This window comes from Notolepis coatsorum (genome assembly GCF_963971535.1).
Source record: "Notolepis coatsorum genome assembly, contig: SCAFFOLD_1869, whole genome shotgun sequence".
In the NCBI taxonomy this organism is placed as follows: Eukaryota; Metazoa; Chordata; class Actinopteri; order Aulopiformes; family Paralepididae; genus Notolepis; species Notolepis coatsorum.
This window is the reverse complement of record NW_028171376.1, coordinates 1-25,513: the sequence shown is the minus strand read 5'-3', so window position 1 is coordinate 25,513 and position 25,513 is coordinate 1. Positions and strand designations below refer to the sequence as shown.

At 44.6% G+C, this 25,513-nt stretch overlaps 1 long non-coding RNA gene across 1 annotated transcript; it reads right to left on the bottom strand.

The window, feature by feature from the left end:
- Nucleotides 1-355: 355 nt before the first annotated feature.
- Nucleotides 356-21,354, bottom strand: LOC311248277. The gene is made up of 2 exons (XR_014620936.1): nucleotides 21,215-21,354; nucleotides 356-1,921 (listed from the first exon to the last, which is right to left on the bottom strand). It is a non-coding gene; the product is annotated as an uncharacterized lncRNA (long non-coding RNA).
- Nucleotides 21,355-25,513: the final 4,159 nt, after the last annotated feature.

Genomic DNA, 25,513 nt, shown 5'->3' with positions numbered 1-25,513 from the left:
ATGGCAGAAAAACAAAACCTCCTAACTGGAAAATAAAAAATCACCTTTTTCAGAAAGTGTTTGTGTCGTTTTCTTGCAGAATGAAATGTTTTGAAGGATACCCAATAAAATAAACAAGTCTCTATTACCATATTATGTGTTTGTTAACAATACCGATCAGGGTATTGTGGGTCCCCCCCACTTTCTTTTTATGCAGATAGGTGGTTTTGCTCTTCGGTCATCGATGTCCCATCTGGCAGCACCGGGCGGATCGGCTCGCTACACACCTCCTCCACAAGCGGGTCTCCAGATGGAACCGGGAAACGGAAGCCAATGAGCCACAGTGTTCATTCAACAAACGACACAGACCACCGTGTCTAGTTCTCATCTCTTTGCCCAGATTATCTTCTTTTTTTACTTCATTCATCGTTTAATTGGTACAACGGGACAAATAAATACAGAAAGAGCGACAAACGGGAGAACCAGAGGAGAGAGGAAGAGATGGAAAGAGAGAGAGAGAGAGGGGATGGAGCAGAGATGGAGAGAGAGAAGGGACGGAGCAGAGGAGATGCAGAATCAACACAACGGAGATCTCCTAAATCCCAGTAAACGGCAACACTCCTATGCAGAAAAGCTGGACGGCGTTCCACTGCCAAACATCTGTCAAACATCTGTCAAACATCTATGCCCAAAGAGGACGTAAACTAACCGGTCGTATGTTTACCCTTAACATAATGAATAAATAATAATCCGTTTGGAATAATTTGAGTCATTGAATAATATAATATTGAATAACTAATATTATATTATTGCCCAGTCACTTTATTCACCGTGTTCATGGAAATGGCGACGAATAGCCATAAAAGTATAGTTTCCTTATGCAGAAAAGATAAGTCTATTAGTTCTCCGGTAACTACATCACTACGATGTTCAGGCATAATATTTGGTTATTTGTGTGACGGCGTGTATATATGCGATTCAAAAGATAATCGCTGCAATTTCATTCAACCCAATTTGGTTGTGCGGATGACGTCCAGATCTGGTTACGGTCATACAGCACTTGGGGGCAGAGCCATTTGGCAGGCTGTGGACGCGCGGACGCAAAGGCAGATCTGCGTAGGAGTGTGGTAAACAGTCAGCGTTAAGCGTTCTACAGGACTCTGAACAGAACTCAGTTCCCACAAGGCGCCGGTCCAGGAGTGTTCTTGCCACGCCACTGAAGTGAGCCTGTTAGAATCGTCGTCTCCCTTCACCTCGTTAGCTACTAAAGCAAGCGCCATGGCAAACCGGACGTATTCCGGTGGTGATGGTGACGGCAAAGAGCAGTTATGGAAAATAAGAACGGGTCAGAAAAGACTAGACTAGGAAGAAACAGGACATCACTAATGAAACACAGGAGTAGTTGATGATGATCCTCCAAAAATAAAATGTATATACTTAATACATATGTAAAAAGAATACAAAAAACTGCCTCGTTACCTTGGTTTTTGCTTGCTTTTACTTGAAAAAATACTTTAAAAAATAACAAATCAACAGATAAAAGTAGTGGTGGAGGTTCGAGCCAGATCTGGGAGGGGGGGAGGGGGGGAGAAAGGAAAGAATAATTCAAAAGAGCAGATTTTGAGGTGCGCTTGATTTTGTCTGCCATAGCATATTATGGCACCGGCGTCTACGACACCGGTCCAAGGTCTTAAAAAATCGAGCGCACCTCGACTTTTCAGAAACATTTCAGACCATTTTTCAAAAACACATCTTCCTTTCTGCCCAGCTCTGGCTGTGAACAGACACGTGAAATAAGGAGGAGGAGCAGGAGCAGAGGGTGTTTCTGAAGGAGGGGACGTGTGCAGTCGCCGTCCTGTCGGTGATTAAGACTTGTCGGCCGACTTGAGCAGGTTCTCTCGGCTCCGCCTCTTCACGTCCCAGTTGTAGACGCGTGCCATGTCTGAGAGGAGCCGGTTAAGGACGATGCGTTGCACGACGACGGCCCTGTGGAGCTTAAATGCAGAAGAAGAGTATCACAGGGTTCCCACACATTGCAAAATGAAATTCACGGACTTTCAAGTACTTTCACAAGTACTATTTCTTATTTTAAAAAGGGGCATTTAAAAAGGATACAATTCACTTTTAAATGCTGTTTTTTCTGATCCAATATTTATGGCTTAAAACCAATTTCTGACAATTAGTTACACTTTAGATTAAAAAAATTCTATTTCTTGATTCAGAACAATTTTATCATGGATGAACAAAACTTTCAATGCTTGAAATGGTTGTACTGAATTTCAAGGACTTTTTAAGCACATTGTTAAAATATTGGCTGTTCAAGGAATTCCAGGCCTCGACTTTAAAAAGAAATATTTATCAGGTAATTTAAGTAATTTAAGCACTTCAAGGACCTTGTGTGAACCCCGAGTATGGCACAGAAAATGCAAAGATGACAGGGTTTGATTCTGACCCGATTCTCCAACACGATCTCGTCAGAAAAACGTAAATAAAGTACCACAGGAAAAAAGGTACATAAGTAAAATATTTATAGTTTGTATCTGTAAAAGTATTAAAAAAAAAAAAAAAAAAAAAAAAAAACGGGACCGGGAGTCGAACCAACAATGATTGTGGTCGTGGGAGAGTTATCTGACCACTAGACTAAGACAACCACCCTGATACAAACACAGCTCTCACCGCTAGACTAAGACACCCACCCTGATACAAACACAGCTCTCACCACTAGACTAAGACACCCACCCTGATACAAACACAGCTCTCACCACTAGACTAAGACACCCACCCTGATACAAACACAGCTCTCACCACTAGACTAAGACACCCACCCTGATACAAACACAGCTCTCACCACTAGACTAAGGCACCCACCCTGATACAAATACAGCTCTCACCACTAGACTAAGACAACCACCCTGATACAAACACAGCTCTCACCACTAGACTAAGACACCCACCCTGATACAAACACAGCTCTCACCACTAGACTAAGACACCCACCCTGATACAAACACCAGGGTTTCCGTTAGCCGGTAATTACCGGTATTTGACCGGCAAAATCTGTTGAAGTCCGAATATTGAAATCTCTCCGGTCATAATGTCCGGTGAAAATAATTCCCTCTAAGCACAATTTGATTATTTGAATTGTATTAAAATAGGCTAAAATTAAATAGCCTATGCGATGAACGAAACAATCATTACATTTGTTTCATTGTTGCTTCACCAAGCTGGTCTAATAATGACAATGATGTTGTCAGCGGGAGCTTGGTGCTGGATTTGCGAGAGCATGCAGCTGCAGAGCCGCAGAACCCACAGAGCTGTGCCCGCACAGTGCAGTACTCCAATTCAGCCATTGGCAATTCAGCTGTTGGGTAGGGGGCGCTGCTGAGCGGTCCCCAGACCGGACCTGAAAACACAGCTGGCTCTGCAGCTGCATGCTCTCGCAAATCCAGCACTGAAGTCGTTGGGAGGTGGAGATAGTCATCACGCAAACCCACGATAATGTTGCTGTCTCTCTCTGCCAAATTTCTCAGTTCTTCGCTTGATATAATTAATACAAATGTCCAATATAACGGAATTCGTTAGCTCATAAAAATGTGATTATAACAGACTGCTGTTTATTAATGTCGGGCAGACTGCCCACCGACACCTCAAGTCGGCAGCAGCACGAAGTCTCGAGGGACTTATTTTATTTTTGAATATATTAATGACTGTATATACACAAAAGTAGCCTAGTTTTAAGTTAAAATATTATAAATGCCTTGAGGATGTCATTCTTTATATAGCCTGCCTATCAATTGTTTTTAAGCTCAATAAACTCTGACCGGAATTGATCCCATTTGTCCGGTAGACTGAGATTGAAATCTACCGGACACTGAGACCGGCAACAATCTTTTCTAACGGAAACCCTGACAAACACAGCTCTCACCACTAGACTAAGACACCCACCCTGATACAAACACAGCTCTCACCACTAGACTAAGACACCCACCCTGATACTAACACAGCTCTCACCACTAGACTAAGGCACCCACCCACCCTGATATAAACACAGCTCTCACCACTAGACTAAGGCACCCACCCTGATACAAATACAGCTCTCACCACTAGACTAAGACAACCACCCTGATACAAACACAGCTCTCATCACCACTAGACTAAGACACCCACCCTGATACTAACACAGCGCTCACCACTAGACTAAGACAACCACCCTGATACAAACACAGCTCTCACCGCTAGACTAAGACACCCACCCTGATACAAACACAGCTCTCACCACTAGACTAAGACACCCACCCACCCACCCTGATACAAACACAGCTCTCACCACTAGACTAATACACCCACCCTGATACAAACACAGCTCTGACCACTAGACTAAGACACCCACCCTGATACAAACACAGCTCTCACCACTAGACTAAGACACCCACCCTGATACAAACACAGCTCTCACCACTAGACTAAGGCACCCACCCTGATACAAATACAGCTCTCACCACTAGACAAAGACAACCACCCTGATACAAACACAGCTCTCACCACTAGACTAAGACACCCACCCTGATACAAACACAGCTCTCACCACTAGACTAAGGCACCCACCCTGATACAAATACAGCTCTCACCACTAGACAAAGACAACCACCCTGATACAAACACAGCTCTCACCACTAGACTAAGACACCCACCCTGATACTAACACAGCTCTCACCACTAGACTAAGACAACCACCCTGATACAAACACAGCTCTCACTACTAGACTAAGACACCCACTAGGGTGCATCAAAATACACATTTCCAGCGGATTGATTTGTATGGGTGCTAAAAGTGTTACCATCCATGTAAAAACAATACATGCAAAATATTTTTGCAATACGAGGTGATTTAGATGTGCAACGGTACATCAGTACATGCTGCCCTCTCCCAACATGGCCTGCTGTTAGTGTCTGTGTGTGTCTGTGTCTGTGTCTGTGTCTGTGTGTGTGTGTGTGTGTGTGTGTGAGTTGCAACATTGTTTCATCTCGCACCTGGTCCTGCAATTTTTGGGGGGATGGGCGGGATGGGCCTATAAATAGCTTTACCTGTGTGGCTCTGCATCACAGTTTACTCAATTCCCCCAACTCCACCATCACCCACCACATGATCCAGCTCTCCAACTATATCTCCAGCTATCCAGTTCTCACAAGATGGCGTCGCCGCCCTTAGGCTCCCGCCAGAGCAGCCGCAGCCTGGTCTTTGGTCTGGGCCCCAGCATAACCAATGCAGATGCCATCATCACTGGTGCCAAACTGCCAAGTGGTCGCCAGATCTTGCGGTGCATGCTGTACAACTGCGACACGCAACTGCATGCCAAGCGGCCAGGTTTGACCGGAGCCTTGTCACGGTTCCATGCGGCTAAGGACGTTTTGGAGCAGGTGCAGCCATTTTATGGAAAGGCCAATATTCCAATGGTGAGTGATCGTCGAGCATGCGTCAAGATAGTAGCGCTTGTCAATGCTAGCAACAAGCTGCGGCAAATTCCAAAGGCCAGGCGCTCCAGTGAGGCTACAGCTCGACTGGTGGACGCAATGGAGCACAAGCTGGATGCCACATTCCCGCTGTGGTCTCCAAATGCAGAGGAGCTGATCTGTGATCCAGAGGACATTGCTTTCCTGGCCAGCATGAAGGGCGACAGAGTGGCCACATTTGGAGCATTGGATGCCAATCTGCAATCCAAGTTGAAGCGGCGACAGGAGCGTGAAGCAGCGCAGCAGGCATGCTTTACCAAGGAGCAGCAGGAGATGACTGCGAGGTCCAGCATGGCGGTGGTGTTGGAAAGCGAAAGTGATGAAGACAGCAATGCAAATGAAACAGCTGCTCCACCGGCTGAGAACACACCCACCCGTGAGCGTAAGAAGACTGGCACCACAGCCTTCATTCCATCAGACATTCTCAGCCGGCCGAGTCTTGTGTCACTGGCTACACGGTTGAAGATCACACCAATGCAGCAGGCTGCCTTCACGCGCGGTCTGATCGAGGAATCCGGTGGCAATTCGGCAATGGTCTCCACATCCTACGCAACAGCAGACCGAGCGCGCCGCCACGTGTTGCAGGCCATCAGTGAGGACCAGCAAGAACAGTGGACACCACCTCCCATGTGCACCTTGCACTGGGACAGCAAGTTGACGCCAATGCTCAACAATGTGCGCCAGTTGGAGGAGCGTCTGACAGTGGTGATCGGAGACGCGGAGCGGCTCAAACTGCTTGGTGTGCCAGCATACATGAAGGGGACTGATGAGGCATGTGGAACGATCATTGCCCGGCTGACATGCAAGCTGCTGCAGGACTGGTGCTGCACCGATCAGGTTGTCAACATGGCATTTGACACCACCGCGTCAAACACTGGCCATCTCACGGCAGCCTGCATTGCCATCCAGCTCTCACTGGGTCGACCACTGCTCTGGTCCGGGTGCCGGCACCACATCGGCGAGGTGCTCCTCAGCCACATCTTCACTGACCTCAAGGTGGAGACGTCACGCTCGCCAGAGGTTACATTGTTTACACGTCTGCGCGACAACGGGAACCTGTTGCCACACAAGGACAGCGGCCCATTGGCCCGCTACATTCCTGGCGATGCCGAAACACCGTTCCTGGGCAAGTTGCGTGCTGAACTAATTGTGTGCGCTGCAGGAGTGCTCGACTACAAGCGAGGCGACTATCGCGAGTTCGTGCAGCTATGTCTTGTGTATCTGAGTGCAGACAGTGCAGAGCACACTCCAGTTAACTTCCAACGACCGGGAGCACTGCACAAGGCGCGGTGGATGGCTAAGCTGCTCTACACTCTCAAGCTGGCCTTGATGGAGCAGCACATTGCCTTGCTTCCTCAGGGGACCATCACTACGCAGCAGCAGGTGCTGAAGATTCTGGCGTTTGCCAACGTCATCACGCACATCTACGCAACGTGGTGGTTGACCTGCGACACGGCCGTAGATGCAGCATGGAATGACCTTACACTCTACCACAACCTGTACGCATACAAGTCTGTTGACGAGGGCATCGCAGCATCAGCGATTAAGGCGCTGAAGCGGCACCTATGGTACCTGTCAGGCGAGATGCTGCCCCTGGCACTCTTCAGCACCAAGGTGCCAGTTGGCGAGCGGCGCGCACTTGCAGATGCTATATTGGAGCACAAGCCGGCTGATATATCCATGCAAGCCCCACAGCTCCGCTTTGGCACTGGCTTCGGCAAGCCAAAGTTTCCAACCCTCTCGCCGACCACCAGCTTGGCTGACCTCGCCAACCCAGACTGCTGGTTCGGCATGCACCTGCTGCACATCGATCCCGCGTTTCTTTCACTGGATGTAGAGGATTGGGTTACCAGTACAGCATTTCAGATGGGTGCAGTGAATGTACGTGCCATCAATGTTGTGAATGACTGTGCCGAGCGTGGCGTCAAACTGACGTCAGACTTTGTGGCAGCAGCCAGGAGCGAGGAGCACCTGCAGAATGTGCTACAGGCAGTTGAGCATGACCGCTCAACACAGCCAAATCTTCGCTGCTGCAAGCGCAAGCTGGACCAGGTCTAGGACTCTAGGATGCTTGAGACATGTTTGAAAGACTATTTCAATGTTGTTATCAAACATTTTGTTCTTAAATGTTAGGGTTAATAAATGTTGTTCTCAAAAACTATTTCTTGCCGTTTTTTTAATTGCCTTGTCATGTTATCTAGTAAAACGCCCAAAAAGGCCAATTTTCATATATTTCACATGCTGTGTGGTACCTCTAAATCTCAACAAATCTTTCCCAAACTTTGCACAAATCATTTTTATGTTTGTCCGAACAGAATGCAACCCCACACAGATTGATATGTTGAGATAAAATTTTTGCATTGCAATTTGATGCACCCTAACACCCACCCTGATACAAACACAGCTCTCACCACTAGACTAAGACACCCACCCTGATACAAACACAGCTCTCACCACTAGACTAAGACACCCACCCTGATACAAACACAGCTCTCACCACTAGACTAAGACACCCACCCACCCACCCTGATACTAACACAGCGCTCACCACTAGACTAAGACAACCACCCTGATACAAACACAGCTCTCACCGCTAGACTAAGACACCCACCCTGATACAAACACAGCTCTCACCACTAGACTAAGACACCCACCCACCCACCCTGATACAAACACAGCTCTCACCACTAGACTAATACACCCACCCTGATACAAACACAGCTCTGACCACTAGACTAAGACACCCACCCTGATACAAACACAGCTCTCACCACTAGACTAAGACACCCACCCTGATACAAACACAGCTCTCACCACTAGACTAAGACACCCACCCTGATACAAACACAGCTCTCACCACTAGACTAAGACACCCACCCTGATACAAACACAGCTCTCACCACTAGACTAAGACACCCACCCTGATACAAACACAGCTCTCACCACTAGACTAAGACACCCACCCTGATACAAACACAGCTCTCACCACTAGACTAAGGCACCCACCCTGATACAAATACAGCTCTCACCACTAGACAAAGACACCCACCCTGATACAACACAGCTCTCACCACTAGACTAAGACAACCACCCTGATACAAACACAGCTCTCACCACTAGACTAAGACACCCACCCTGATACAAACACAGCTCTCACCACTAGATTAAGACACCCACCCTGATACAAACACAGCTCTCACCACTAGACTAAGACACCCACCCACCCTGATACAAACGCAGCTCTCACCACTAGACTAAGACACCCACCCTGATACTAACACAGCTCTCACCACTAGACTAAGGCACCCACCCACCCTGATACAAACACAGCTCTCACCACTAGACTAAGACACCCACCCTGATACAAACACAGCTCTCACCACTAGACTAAGGCACCCCTAGGGCTGGGCGATATGGCCTAAATATGATATCACAATATTTTCGGACCTTTCGGCGATACACATCACGATGTTTTTCTTTTTTCCCCCAAACAATTCATTATGAGGCTTACCAAGACAGTATTTGAGTTTGCAAGCTAACATTAAAGACAAAATAAAATACCCATGCATTTAGCATTTTTATATTATATATTAGATTTAGATTATTGGATTATTAGATTATATATTGCATATATTTAGCAATGAGATATTATACGATTTAGATATGAAATATGATTAATTGAAAATGGGGGACCCTGATGTAAACAAGATGAAAGTCTTTCTCTGGTCTGCATCCCCTTAACAATTGTATGTATTGAGCTGTACTGTACCCATTCTGCAATATGTTAATAAAGTTTTAAATCAATCAATCAATAGCATTTTAGCATTTTTATGAAACTACTGTATATTTGTATGTCTCTAAATGTTTTGATGAATTGAAAATGGAGGACCCTTATGTAAAAAAGCTGAAAGTCTTTTTCTGGTCTTCATCCTCCAGTCCACTGTTGTTGTATTGAGCTGTACTGTAGTGTACCCATTCTGCAATCGTTAATAACGTTTTCATTCATTCAATCATTTAGCCGGCAACAGAATAATTTTGATCGACAGTCGAGTCTGCCAATTACGTCACACCGCTTGCACCCGCCCTGCTGTTCTTAGCACCAATCGGCAAGCGCTATTCTTTTTTTACATTCCTGAATGTCCTCCATTGATTTTGACGAGAGCTCAGCTCAACGACAACAACAACAGCTCCCCGCGGCCGACGAGTGATTACCAGCGCACCGCAGCATGACTAAACGAAGCATAACGATTTTACTGCAACGAATGTTATAATAAAAGCCTTTCCATACATCTGTCTGATTGAAAACTTTATTAACAGACCGCAGAATGGGCATGCACAACTCAGCACGGGCTGAGATATGAACAGTATAATGCTTGCTATCTATGTCGTCATCGGACGTTGCTATGTTTGGGTAAATACGCTGATGTTATTGAATGTGTAACTATATAACGTTAACACTTTAACTGCCAGAAGACGAGTTTAGGCGTCCTTCCCCGCCATGCTCAAGTTGCCGAAGACGCCGTAACTAGTCTTTGTTCTGTTTACATCTTTTTTCGATTTTCCCTGTCTGAACTTCACCGCAGAGCTTTTGGCAGAGAGTTTGAACAGGAAACTGCATTTCCTCTCAAATTACACTAGGTGGCAGTGTCCCCCTATTTTCTAACACTGTATCACAAGGTAATGAATATTGCACCCCACAATGAATCTGGCATTTGATTGGCCAGCATACCTGACCAGTGTGACCACAGGTATAAAAGTTTAGCGGGATCCCAGAATCGACGAGGTTTTGGAGGGAGAGAGATAGATAGAGCGATAGAGATTGAGAGAGAGATATTTGAATTGAGATCAGCCTATAGTCTATATTTATAGTTTTATACAGTATAGTGGTAGTATCAGAATAATTGTAAGGTTTCAGCTGTGCTTTAGAAGTACTTAGTCGTGCTAAGTAGTAGTACTATTGTGAGGGATTAGTGTGTAGTCTAGGTAGTATATTTCAGTAGTAGTAATAGTAGTTTGATCATTTAGTAGTTCCATTTAGATCAGTATGAGGAGACGTAGTGTAGGTAAGAGAGGCGACAGACCGACAGCGGATCGGTTTGTTCAAACGAAGCTGGCGTTTGGACCCGCCGCTGCAGCACCAACGACCGGACCTTTGGTAGCTCCAGCAGCAGCACCAACGACCGGACCTTTGGTAGCTCCGATCGGAGAGAGCCGTGAGACCGTGTCTCGCCCCGGGACCGGCTCTCCCCGTCGCAGTTCGAGGAAGAGGAAGGTGGCTGCTGTGCTGATATCTTCTTCAGCCGAGTCCTCGGACAGCGATTCAACGGCCCATGAATCTGATGGGAGCGCCGATTGGGAACCACCAGGTAAGGATTGTGTGTGTGTGAAACGTGTATATTTGATGATGATTTACCTAATGCTAATTGATTCATTGTATACTGTGAATATGTAACGTTAGTTCGCCAACCAACCCAGGTATGCATTTATTATAGCTCCGGAGTCATCTGACGAGGATATCGATCTGGGACGGAGGTATTATGGTTCTGATTCATCTCACGAGTCCGACGGGGGACGCGGTGGTGGTCGAGGGGCGAAGGGTAAGTCCCTTGAGCATGCATGTTCAAATCGATAGTTGCATGCTATAGACTAGAGGCAGAGGCATCACCATGTGCTATATATTTGATTGTGTGTGTGTGTGTGCTGTAATCAATGGAATTGTGCATATGCTACACAATCCATGCATATATAGGCCACCATGTGCCCATGCCCTTTGATCTTTGTGTGTGTGTGTGTGCTATCAATGGAATTGTGCTACATGCTATGCTACACAATCCATGCATATATAGGCCACCATGTGCCCATGCCCTTTGATCTTTGTGTGTGTGTGTGTGTGTGCTATCAATGGAATTGTGCTACATGCTATGCTACACAATCCATGCATATATAGGCCACCATGTGCTGCAAGTTCAAAGCTGTTGGATAGGGGTCATGCCCTTTGATCTTTGTGTGTGTGTGTGCTGTAATCAATGGAATTGTGCATATGCTACACAATCCATGCATATATAGGCCACCATGTGCTGCAAGTTCAAAGCTGTTGGATAGGGGTCATGCCCTTTGATCTTTGTGTGTGTGTGTGCTATCAATGGAATTGTGCTACATGCTATGCTACACAATCCATGCATATATAGGCCACCATGTGCTGCAAGTTCAAAGCTGTTGGATAGGGGTCATGCCCTTTGATCTTTGTGTGTGTGTGTGCCATCAATGGATTTGTGCTACATGCTATGCTACACAATCCATGCATATATAGGCCACCATGTGCTGCAAGTTCAAAGCTGTTGGATAGGGGTCATGCCCTTTGATCTTTGTGTGTGTGTGCAGCACATGGTGGCCTATATATGCATGGATTGTGTAGCATAGCATGTAGCACAATTCCATTGATAGCACACACTATATATAGGCCACCATGTGCTGCACACACACACACACACGTACATGTACATGCTTTGATGTACAATGGCCGCTGATTTATTTTGTGTTCATACAGGATCCGACACAGAGTCCGGCGCTGGTACACCAACATGCTTGGGTATGTACTAACTACATTCATGTATGTAAATGTATTACTATTGTGTTTTATGAGACTTACTTACTGAATGAATTTAATCCAATTCAGATTCTGGCGCAGACTCCGCAGAGAGTGACGCAGAGACTGGCAACGACATAGGATCACATTCTACTCCTGCAGGTAATTGTACATAAAATATAACACATAATGCTATATATATATATATATATATCATGTAAATAAAATGACAATACGTTGCCCTAGTGTAATGTATTACATCATGTGATTCTAGAACTGGATGCTAGTCTGGACATGCCGGAACCCGTTGCAGGGCGGAAACGCACATCTAAGAGCGGTAAGTTGGCCTCACTCTGCACACCACTTCCAGCTCTGACCTCGGACTCCCACACCACGTCCAGCTCTGACATCTGAACCCCACACACACTCACTCATTCACTCACACACAGTTTGTAACTACGTGGCATATGAATGTTTGTCTACAGTAGGGGTGTTATAGTATATTTGTATAATTGACAGGTCGTGGCGTGCGACGCGGAGGAGCGAAGAGCAGGGCTGCGATCCATCAGGAAGAGGAGAATGCCTGGTCTCGTGAGGGCTGGGTGCCTCACAGGATCCCCTTCACAGCCCAACCGGGGTTGCTCCAGGACGCCGCGGCACTGCAATCGTACAAGCCTGCAAAATGGCTAGATCTGTTCCTGACGGATGCTTTTCTCAATTCCATTGTTGCCCAGACCAACCTCTACGCTGATCAGTCCATTGCCCGGCTGGATCCCACGCTAACCAGTAGCAGGGCACTGCTTTGGAAGGCCCTCACATTGAAGGAGCTGAAGAAGTTCCTTGGACTCAATTTCCTCAGCAGTGTCCTTCGGAAGCCTCGCGTGGACATGATGTGGACCACCGACGATATGATGTACACACCGTACTACTCGGAGACCATGCCACGCAACCGGTATCAATTGATCTGGCGATTCCTCCACTTTGCGGACAATACATCCCTGGAAGTCAGAGACAAATTGTGTAAGGTACGCCCTGTAGTCGACCATGTCAACGCGAGGTGCAAGGAACTGTACCAGCCCGAACGTGAGCTCGCCATTGACGAGGGGGTGATGGCATGGCGAGGCCGCCTGACCTTCCGGGTCTACAACCCCAACAAGCCAACCCGGTATGGCATCAAGTCGTACTTCCTGTGCGAATCACGCACAGGATATTGCTTTGCATTTAAGCCATATTGCCGGGAAGGCTCGCTCCTGGGGGACACGGTCGTCGGTCTGCTTGGACGTTTGTCTGGGGCCGGATATAGGACGTTTGTCTGGGGCCGGATATACGCTGTACATGGATAACTTCTACAACAGTGTACGCATGTCCGCCAGGCTCCGACAGTTGAGGACCGACGTCTGTGGTACCCTCAGGAAGCACCGGGGGGAGCCAGCCATCATCAAGAACTTGACCAAACGTGACATCGGTGTGGGGGAGCGCATTGCGGTCAACAACAAGGAGGTCCTGATCGTGGCATGGCGCGATAAGAGGATCGTGAAGACCATCAGCAGCTACCACGAGGACACCATGGAAATGGCGAAGGTGTGGAAGAAGCAGAAGAAGGGCAAAGCGCTGAGGGTGGAGATGCTCAAGCCGTCATCAATCTTGTCGTACAATAAATTCATGAACGGCGTCGATCAGCTGGATAAAAACCTCTCGTACTATCCGGTTACACGTAAGACTGGAAAGTGGACCAAAATGTTTGTGATGTATCTGATCCAAATATGTGTGTTCAACGCTTTTGTCTTGTACAAAAGCAAGCACCCACAAGGGCATTACTACAACCTCTTCCGGTTCACCAGGGCTGTGGCGCGGACCTACACAGGGGGTCAGGAGAAGAAGATTCCTGGGGTGACAGCGGAGATGGAGGCGGAGGCAGGGGGTGGGGGTGAGGAGGAGGCAGGGGGTGGGGATGAGGAGGAGGCAGGGGCTGAGCAGGTGGGGCGTGATGGGCAGCATGACCCTAGGGCCCCACTGGGGGACCCGCAGAGCAGATTAGTGGGTGGCTCTGTGAAGCATGTAATGGTTGCATACAAAGCCACCCCCAAGCAAAAGCTACCGTGTAGGAAATGTCGGGTCTGCAGTAGGCGTGGCATCAGGAGTGAGACCAGATATTTTTGCACATCGTGCAAAGTCCCCCTGCATCGTGACAAATGCTTCGCTCTGTACCACACAAAGAGGGATTTCTCTAAATAGTTTCTTTATTAGTTGTCATACAGAAGTACAGACTACTTCTAAATAATCCGGCACACAGAAGTACAGATTACTTCTAAATAATCCATCATTGTGTGATACAGACAGAATCATGTGTACCGGTACATAGTATAGCTAGCTGAGAGTAGTATAGTATAGTATAGTATAGTATAGTGTATGGGTAGTTGCACTGTTTTCTGTACAAGACAAATGCGTTGAACACATGTATTTGGGCCACGGTTGTCGATATTGCATAGGCATGTTTGGACCACTTGCAGATGAGACGTTATGTTAGCGATCTAGCTGTGTCGACTCCATTCATCATTTGCATTGTGTGTGTATATGGTTTATTTTTTTATTTATCTTTTTCCCCCCTCATTTTTACCGTTTGCACAGAACCAATGGTTGCTGACAGTCACCCAGTTTATAAAAGTATATACTGTAGGTAACATACCACACTTTTCTAATGCAGTCCATTGGCCTCTTATTTATATACTTTGGAAGCATGTATTGGATATTTTTTGGTCCACAGATCATCTGGCGATTCATCCATTTATCAATGGACAATGCAGTCATCGATGCGAGAGACCAAGTAAGATATGCCCTGTAGTTGATCATGTGACGTGCCTGTACTGTGAATGTTACCAGCAAACTTCTAAATGCACTGAAACAATGGTTGGTTATCCTCCAGTGTTCACTTTTCATAAGGTATTGTCTTGGTAAATTACCATAATCCTATACTGTGAATGTTACCAGCAAACTTCTAAATGCACTGAAACAATGGTTGATTATCCTCCAGTGTTCACTTTTTATAAGGTATTGTCTTGGTAAATTACCATAATCCTATACTGTGAATGTTACCAGCAAACTCCTAAATGCACTGAAACAATGGTTGGTTATCATCAGCCAGTGTTCACTTTTTATAAGGTATTGTCTTGGTAAATTACCATAATCCTATACTGTGAATGTTACCAGCAAACTCCTAAATGCACTGAAACAATGGTTGATTATCCTCCAGTGTTCACTTTTTATAAGGTATTGTCTTGGTAAATTACCATAATCCTATACTGTGAATGTTACCAGCAAACTCCTAAATGCACTGAAACAATGGTTGATTATCCTCCAGTGTTCACTTTTTATAAGGTATTGTCTTGTTTCAGTTTTTTTTAATGTCAGATTGAAAATACAATATTTTATTCAACTTCAGCCCTGATGATAACACCACATTAATTTTATAATTCTAACCCTTTAAATGCCAGTGTGTGTGATGGCATATATTTGCAATATATCAAATGCAAAGTAGATTTTTTTTTACTTACTTGTCCGATAACACGTACACATTGTACATTTTCATAAATACATCAATATATAAATTATGGCTGTAACATAACGTACAATACGTCATCCTGTGGTCGATTAGTACTTTATTTACACATTTTAAGCGAGATCGAGCTGGCTTCTCAGATTTAATTGACCCATCTCAAAAACCCTCGCACCCTCTTTTCTTGATCCTCCACTCCTCCGCTTGTGATTGGATGATCAGGAAAAGAGGGCAGGGTTCGAGATGGGTGAATTGCATTCCGTTTCACTTCTTCATTCAGTCTGAAAAGTTCTTCCATTCTGGACGATTTCAGCCGTTGTTGTTATTATTCTGGTCAACAGACACAACAGGTGCCAAGTAAACACTACCTAGCAACGTGCCAAGTAAACACTACCTAGCAACGTGCCAAGTAAACACTACAGAGCAACGTGCCACGTAAACACTACCTAGCAAGGTGCCAAGTAAACACTACCTAGCAACGTGCCGAGTAAACACTACCTAGCAACGTGCCAAGTAAACACTACCTAGCAACGTGCCAAGTAAACACTACCTAGCAACGTGCCAAGTAGGGCTGCAACTAATGACTAATTTGGTAGTCGACTAATCTGCCGATTATTTTTTCGATTAGTCGACTAATCGAAAACCAATGTAAAAAAAAAAAAAAAAAAAAAAAAAAAAAAAAAAAGGATTTTTTTTTTAAAATTATCTATCTTTGTGAAAGTGGCTTCTCAGCTCTGGTCCAGCTGAAGACAGAGCAGAGGAACAGATTGGACATTGAGCATGACCTCAGAGTTGCTTGTCTACCATCACCCCAGACTTTGAGACTCTTGTCAGGACCAAACAACAACATCATAACATGATGATCCCATAGCAAATTAAAATAATGACTCATGAAACATTTGAATTTGGATCTTTAAGCCACTTTAAATGAAAATGTATTTGAAGAACAATACAGCAATCACTCATAACAAGATAAATAAATTAAATAATACAAATTAAAGTGGAAGTGTACTTTAAATAACTTTTGTTTGCTGTGTGTGAGAGGAGTCAGTGTGTGTGTGTGTATGTGTCTTACTCTGATCGCTGTGTGAGTGAGAGGAGTGTGTGTACTGTGTAATTTGTGTGTGTGTCTTACTCTGATCGCTGTGTGAGTGAGAGGTGTGTACTGTGTAATTTGTGTATGTGTGTGTGTCTTACTCTGATCGCTGTGTGTGAGAGAGGAGTGTGAATGTGTGTGTGTCTTACTCTGATCGCTGTGTGTGAGTGAGAGGAGTGTGTGTGTGTAGGCCTGTTGCAATAAGCAATAAATCAATTTATCGCGCAATAATGAAAATTAATGCAATGATTTTGACGGGCGCAATTAATTGCTATTTGCGTGTTTGTTTTAATGAGGCGGGAACCAGTACCTCTCCGTGTGGGGAGGCGGGCCGCTGACGTTACTACAGAGTGCTCCTGTGAGCACCATGCGTATGTTGGGCAGTAGCAACGCTACATAGCTTAACTACATTTCTCAGTAGCGTGATGGTAGCGTCGCTCCTTTTGAACCAAGTAGCGTTCTTTGTAGTGTAGCTATTTTTAGACCCAAGTAGTGATGTAGCGTGAACAAACGCTATACGCTACTGCCCGGAGAAACTGGACTGCTAAATAAAGATTAAAGATCTAGCGTTGATGCTATGACGCTTCCTCCTCATCGTTGATTGCCTGTAGTAGCTGCATCTAACGTTAGTAGCTAACGTTAAAACTAACCTAAAGTTAGTTGTTCACCAACAATCTCAACATTTGTTTTATCATTAGCTCAAAAACACAGAACCGGACGACACAAGTTGTCCGCTCATAGGTTCTGCTAGGATAATAACTACAATACTTCCGGTCGGTGGGTTTCAAAATAAAAGAGCAAAGTCTAAAACACAGGAAAAGACGTTTATTTTGTACAGCGTTTTCCTCCACGAGTACTCAAGTACATCATGTGATCAATCGATCTGTTTTTTTTTGCCCATCCCTAGTTTATCCTGTGCTGAAAAATCTCCATTCCAATAGAGATAGTATATATTTGTGTTTATTTGATTATTGTTGAGCTATATTTTAATCGAGAGTAACTGGTAGTGTAGCTTACTACATTTTCCAAGTAGCTTGCCCATCACATAATCCGCAAGCCACAGTAAACAAACGCGAGCCACAATTAGGGTGACCAGGTGTCCCGCTTTTGGTTGTATACTGCACAGCCATTTTACCTAATGTCCCACGTCCCTCTTTTCGAAGCAAAAAATAAAAACATGGGTATAAAAGCCCCTTCCTACAGTAAACGTAGCAACCTGCCTCTTGTCCACACACATTGCTCTGCTCGTTTTATCATTGCTCTCACGGAGATAAAACTGGGAACGAGGTTACTCTGCTTCTGACGCTACCTCATATCTGATTGGTTAGGTAGTAATTTAGGATATTTAAAATGTCTTCCAATGTTAAATAAAGGTTTATTGCACTTTGAAACGGTGTCCTTGCATTATTATGCTATTATCATTATATTAGTAAAAAAAAAAAAAAGTTGATTGAAAACTTTTGGGAAATACATTTCTCAAAAAAATTATTTCTCTCAAAACCGCAATAATATCACTTATCGCAATAATTTCTGGGACAATTAATCGCCCAGCAAAATGTGTTATCGTGACAGGCCTATGTGTGTGTCTTACTCTGATCGCTGTGTGTGAGTGAGAGGAGTGTGTATGTGTGTGTCTTACTCTGATCGCTGTGTGTGAGTGAGAGGAGTGCGTGTGTAATGTATTGTGTGTCTAGTCTGATCATCATCTCCTGCAGGGGAACAATGTTTTCAATGTCCAAAATTTGCTATGGGATCATCATGTTATGATGTTGTCTGGAACCCTGAAAAGCCACCCTCACAAAGATAGGTAGTGCAAAAAAAAAAAAAAAAATTTTAATGACTAATCGACGCAACAATTTCTCATCAACGATTTTTTATAATCGACGTCGTCGATTATGTCGACTAATTGTTGCAGCCCTAGTGCCAAGTAAACAATGCCTAGCAACGTGCCAAGTAAACACTGCCTAGCAACGTGCCAAGTACACACTGCCTAGCAACGTGCCAAGTAAACACTACCTAGCAACGTGCCAAGTAAACACTGCCTAGCAACGTGCCAAGTAAACACTACCTAGTAACGTGCCAAGTAAACACTACCTAGCAACGCGCCAAGTAAACACTACCTAGCAACGTGCCAAGTAAACACTGCCTAGCAACTGACGACGGTTGAAGGTCCGGCCGGAGAAGGCACCAATCAGGATAAGATGGACCAGACCCTGCACCAATCAGGATAAGATGGACCAGACCCCGCACCAATCAGGATAAGATGGACCAGACCCTGCACCAATCAGGATAAGATGGACCAGACCCTGCACCAATCAGGATAATTAAAAAGTAGGCGGAACTAGCAGCTAGTGATTCAAGGGCTGAATCCAGGAATGGTTGGACACCTACTTGGATGAACCAGACTAAAAAGATATCCACTCATTGCACTGAAGGGCACTTGGAATAAAAGCACCAATGAAACGGCATACTGGTCCCAGAGCAGGGCACGAAATTAACTTTTTGACTCACCGGCCAGTGGCGGGTAGATGGGAAAAATCTACCCGCCAAGCATATTTCTTACCAGCCAAAAAAAGGCATTTTTGTGTCACATATATATAATAAAAAGAAATCAGTAAATTTCAAGTAGATAGGGTATTATGTTGAAGAATACACTTAAATAAGAGGCCAGAGTAAAATTTTAAGCAAATTATTTTAATATATTCATTGATGATTGATTAATCAATACATGTAAATTCAATCTTAAGCTTAAATTGTAACCTACTGTTAAACAGAATATAACAGAACATAATTAGGGATGCCCCGATCACGTTTTTTGCCACCGATACCGATCACCGATAGTCTATGAGCCATATCGGCCGATACCGATCGTTTTTGGTTTAAAAAAAAAATATATATATTTCTTTTTTATAAAATATATATATTATATAATCATACTTGTAGTTGTATTATCTGCGAGACATCGCCACCACGCAACAAGTCAAAATGCTCGCTATCTGCAAACAGCTCCATTGTCTGTGTGTATACTCGAGTAGCCTCCAGCTCCAGCAAGGATTCTCCGGCGCTGCAGCTGGCCCCTATACTCTGCTTTGGTCAAATCACATTCAGCATGCCCTCATGCGATGGAAGCCAGGGGCTCGAATACGCATCGAATCAATGTTATAAGACATTGATATCAGGAGCTATCTGTAGCTACTGCTAGCCGGCTAGATAACGTTAAGACAACGCCTCAGTTAACTATTTAGTTTACTGGGACATTTCGTAGTGAGCTAACGTGAGCTAACGTGAGCTACCTAGCCAACGGAGGTATCATGCACTACTAGACTATTGCTGGAGCATTTGTTGATATCAGGAGCTAACAGTAGCTAGCCGGCTAGATAACGTTAGACAATGCCTCATGTATTAAACTAAAAGTTTATAGTTGACTGGGTCATTTTGTAACGGTAGCTAACGTTAGCTCACGGAGGTCCCACTAGGCTAGAGCATTCAGCAGACTGCCCGATGCAATAGGAGCCTCTGTGTTTACACGGGTTTGGGAGGGGCAGGAGGAGGAGGAGGAGCAGTGCGCTGCAGGTCTGTGTGTTGAGACAGAAGTCAGCGAGTGAGAACTCCGCTAAGAATTGGATCATGTTTTTCGATCGGTTTTCAAATGACTATTTGGTTGCCCGCCACATGGCGGACAGACCTCTGTCTCACTCGCCAAACCTAAAATCTGCGGGTGGCGGGCTCTAATTTTCGTGCCCCGTCCCAGAGCCTTCTCTGTTGCCGCACCCACACTCTGGAACTCACTCCCTCCAAACATCCCTAGTGCTACATCCCTGCACTCCTTCAAATCCCAACTCAAAACCCACCTCTTCACCAAATTTGTAAATGACTGCCTGATTTCCCTCTTTTCTTTTTTCCTTTTGCTTATGTTGTTACGTTGTTCCCTGTTCCCCTTCCCCTAGCTGCCCCCTCCTGTTAAGCACCTTGGGTCTCCTGCAAGGTTTAGGTTTACTTTATTTGTTCAAGGGGGACAGCGTACATTAATTAAAAAAATGTTTAGCGTAAATGCACCCAATTTTTGCCAAAAGGCTAATTTCGATTGGCAGTCCACCTGAACTGAAAGGCGCTATATACATTTATTTTTGCGTTTAACGCTTTATTCTACTGGGCAGTCCAGTAGAGAGAGAGAGAGAGAGAGGTGAAACGGGAGACAGAGTGGGGGGAAGACATTCGACAAATAACGACGGGTTCGGAAATCGAACCCCGGGTCGGCCGTGCCGCGACTCAGCACGTTATGTGGTTTGCCACTGGGGCGCCCTGCGCTATATACATTTAAGATATTATTATTATTATATATTATACAATAAAACAAGAACCAGGGAGGATGGAGGTAGGAAGAGAAAACACGTGACACCACAGCAATATCTCAGCGGAACTTCCCGGTACCTCGGAGCAGCCGTCACCCGTACTGCACGGGTACCGGATCATTTGGGTGGAAGGATACTGACTTCGGTGGTGGTGAATTGGTCTCGCAGGAAGTCCAGGTCCTCCTCTAGTGATTCTAGATTGCGGGACGCCGTGGCTAAGTTCTTCTCTAGGAGCGCCTGGGCTTCGTCGATGTCGTACTCCAGCATCACGTTGGCCTGTGGGGGGGGGGGGGGAGAGACGACGTTATAAATAGTTTTACACACGTGGTTCAACATTTCCCCTTGGTGTGTTCCTTTAAGGACAGAAGTTCGATGAGCAAAACCTGACAGGTTGAGCTAGAGGCATGGTAAACTGTATCAGGGTTCCCACAGACATTGCAAAAAGAAATTCACAGACTTTTAAGTACTTTTCCAAGCACTATTTTTCATTTTCAAGGATGTCACTCGAAGGATACAATTCACTTTTAAATGCTGTTTCTTTCAAGCATCTTCTTGGCCTGCTTGCCAGCTAGAGCATCACACGCGAAGAAATGAGGAAAAGCAGTTGGAGTGCGCGAGACAGCCATCAGATTTGATAAAAAAATATATATATTTCTTGATTCAGAACAATTTTATCATGGATGAACAAAACATTCAATGTGAATGGTTGATTTGCATTAAAAGACTTTTTAAGCACCTTGTTAAAAAATGGGCTGTTTAATTAAGGAATTCCAGGCCTCGACTTTTTTTTGTAAAAAGAATCAAGCACTTTAAGGGGGCTTTCTCATTAGGAAAGGGTGCTCCGCTCCGTCCCTGAGGAGTCTATTCTTTTACCAACGGATTTCCAGTTCTGCGTTCGCGTTCTGCGATCTGATTGGCCACTGAGGTTTCTGGTGCGATCTGATTGGCCAGACGTTTCTGGTCATGTGACATGTGCGCCCAATCGCGTGACGCGCCCATTTCCGCCTCGAACAGCAGCAAACGACCTAACGCCTAGTTTATCACTGGTTAAGCTTAGAGTTTGGAATCAGGGCTGGTGTTCTATCGCCCTGCTCTAAGACAAACTCTAACCTTAACCAACTTCGAAAGAGTGCCTAAGCTTAACCGGTGGCAGAACTTGCCGTTACACGATTGGCGCGACCAGAAACGTCAGTGGCCAATCAGAGCGCAGAATGCGGAACTGGAAATCCGTTGGTAAAAGTATTCAGGCGTCCCTGAATGCGAACTCCCCCCTCTGGTTTGTGTACACACTGCAACCTTGGTTCGCTTCGGGTTTTGTTTACGGTTTGCGTTTTGAGCGTGTAAGCTGCCTAGGCGATGATGTCACACTCGAACGTCAGCACATGAAGAGTTGAACACATGGTGATGGAAACTGGATGCCCGATATAAAGAAACTATTCAAACGAATAACCAATAAATATGAAGTTATCTTTGAAACTCTGTTGTCAAGCCGTGTCAATATAACCCACCCCCTTTCCTCACGAATGGAACTGGTGTCGTGGAGTCCGCTTTGAGCGTTTTCCAGGGTTAGCGGCTAACGCTAGTTAGCTTAGCCTAGTCATGGGATAACTTCGTTAGCAGCTAACGTTAGCCCATTGCTCGCGTCAATTATTATATTGCATGTCATTTAAGGTGCGCGCTGGTCTGTGTCTAATGAAATTACAATTGCATGTCATTGAAGGTCCGCGCTGGTCTGTGTCTATAATGAAATGAGAGGAAAGCTCTGCGCTAAAGCAAGTCTCATCTCAGCCGTGACAACATACTCGATGTTATATAAAAATAATCCTGCGGTCTACTTGAAAATCAGCCTGCGATCTACCGGTCGATCACGGCCGACTGGTTGGGCACCACTGGTCTATAGAAATAAATGCATTCGAACAAGAAAGCAATGTATAGACATAGCAATGGCAAAAAAATTGCCAGACCTAATGCGAGCCAGGGAAGTCTTGGGCTTGTAACGTGGCTTCATCTCGAAGTTTTCATCCACTGAGCCGTGATGCTCAACATGCTTGTTTGGTTGAGGTCTGAACTCGCCAAATTGCCCATAAATATCGTTTTTGTGGGTATTGTCCAGTTGTTGCTGCATGTTTTTATCTGCCCAAAATTCAAGCAAGCATGAAAGCATTACAGTAAGCTTGCACACCACGCCCCGCTCCGTCGTCGATACCACCTATTCCAGCGGTCCAGGTTTGGAGCGAATCAGCGTCCCCGGGGACGGAGCGTTCTCATCACGCGATATTTTGGTGCGATCGCGCTCTGATTCGACCCCGATGGCTGGTGTGAAAGCCCCCTAATAATCCATGGGCCAGAGGCCAAAATTTCACTTGTCGGTGCCTCTCAGGGTGAATAAACGTACATATAATTTTTTCAAAGATCTATGTCTGTAGATGATATTTTGGTATGATAGCCGTTCCAGAGTGGTAGCTTTATCATAATTATCAAGTCATGAAGTATACCCACCCTCTCAGGTAATTGCATTTCAGATGCTGGCGCATATCCTGTTTAGACTCACGTAGAGGACATCTGTCAATGTTTCACAATATTGTGTTTGGTATAATTTTAAAGGGGACTATGTCATCTTTCATTCAAGCTAAGATGTGAATCTTTCTGACCAATATAGAGGTCACTGGAGCTCTTTGAACAGTCAACACAAATTTTTACACGATTTTCGCCCTAAATGATATACTATCTTTTAGCCTTGTGTCATCTAGGAGCAACAGAGACACAAAATACAATATCTACAACACTCAGGACCATAAGGATTCAGGAAATGTATAATATGCCTATACTATTTCATTGTTACAGGTCATTGTGAGCCTTAAATTAGAAGCAGTATTAGGCTCCTAATTAAACTATACAGAACAGCCACTATAGTCTAGATCAGTGGTGCCCAACCAGTCGATCGCGATCGACAGGTAGATCGCGGGCTGATTTCAAGTAGATCTTGATTAATAAAATGTGATTATATATAAAAAAAAAAAAAAAAAAAAATGCTAAATCAACTCTTCCTCTCCTTGTTAACTACAACAAGCAATGCGGTTTGTTATTTAAGATGAGGTCGGACTCGGCACTGACAGATTTGTGTTCATTATGCTGCTTTTATAAAGCCTCAAATGACGGCTTACAATATACAATTTTGGCTGGTAGCTCTCGGGCTAGGTGGTAAATAAAAAAGTAGATCTTGGTTCAAAAAAGGTTGGCCACCCCTGGTCTAGATGGAAACATAGGTCCACCTGCATATGGTGGATTTTTTTCACCACCTGTTTTTTTTATTAATCGTTGAAGTGTCTATTTTAAGATTCTGACAGGTAACAGGTTGGAATAATGTCCCATGGGGTTTATTTTTAACCCTTTATTACACCTATCCTGAACCAAAACCTGAAAAAGAAAAAAGCATAAGTTTTGAAGTTAACAAATTAAAACATTTTCCTAAACAAGTTTGACCCAAGGAATTCAGTACAATTGTTATTTTTAATATTCAAACACATCTTGATTAAATTTCAGGACAGAAAAAGCAAAAAACACTGAAAATAAACACATCACATCTCTATTTTCCCTTTTTACTGAAATGTAGTGCATTGGACGAGATCGATTTAGGTTAATATTGGAAATAATATTGTAATAAAGATAGTCTCCATGCTGTTATGCCCTAAATATTATAGTTTTGCATAAACAATTATATAGAGACAAATTAACACATTTTCCCATGCGATTTTGATCAGTGATTTATTTATTGTTAAGGTTCAAACTATATGTTTTCATATGCACTGGATATCATGGACTGGATATCTTCTTTGTTGACACAACATTCAAGTCTTTTTTTCTATTTGTATTTTGTACCCTAAACTACTAATCATCATCACTAAAACAATTGTCAGTCTATCTCTTCGATCTCCATCTCTTCCTCCGCCTCATAACTCGTACTCTCCATCCTCCTCATCCATGTTATTTTTTGCATAATCTGCCTCCTTATCAAGAGCTTCTTGCTCTTCCGACTCCACTTTCTGGGCCAGTACCTCAACAAGAGAAGGACAGAGAATGGGTCCAACCGTCCAGACAGGTTCTAACACCTCCTCATCCATTGTTTTTCCCTGTCCATACTTTGATCATAGGCTTTGGGCCTCTTGAATATTGGCTGTTCTGCTCTTTTGTAGCAGGCGACTATGAAGTTGGCTCGCTGTACATGTGGGATGAGACAGACCTTGGGGGGAGGCAGGTGTTCAATGTCTCCTTTGGAGTTTGCATCCAGGACTTTATCAGCACCCATCATTTTCTGCAGCATCTTGGCTCACACAGCATCAACTGACTTCATCTAACTATGGCCATCCATAATGCATGTGAAGGACTCCATCTCCTGTTGGAGCTCATCTGTTACCAGCGACAATGCGCCAAGCTGA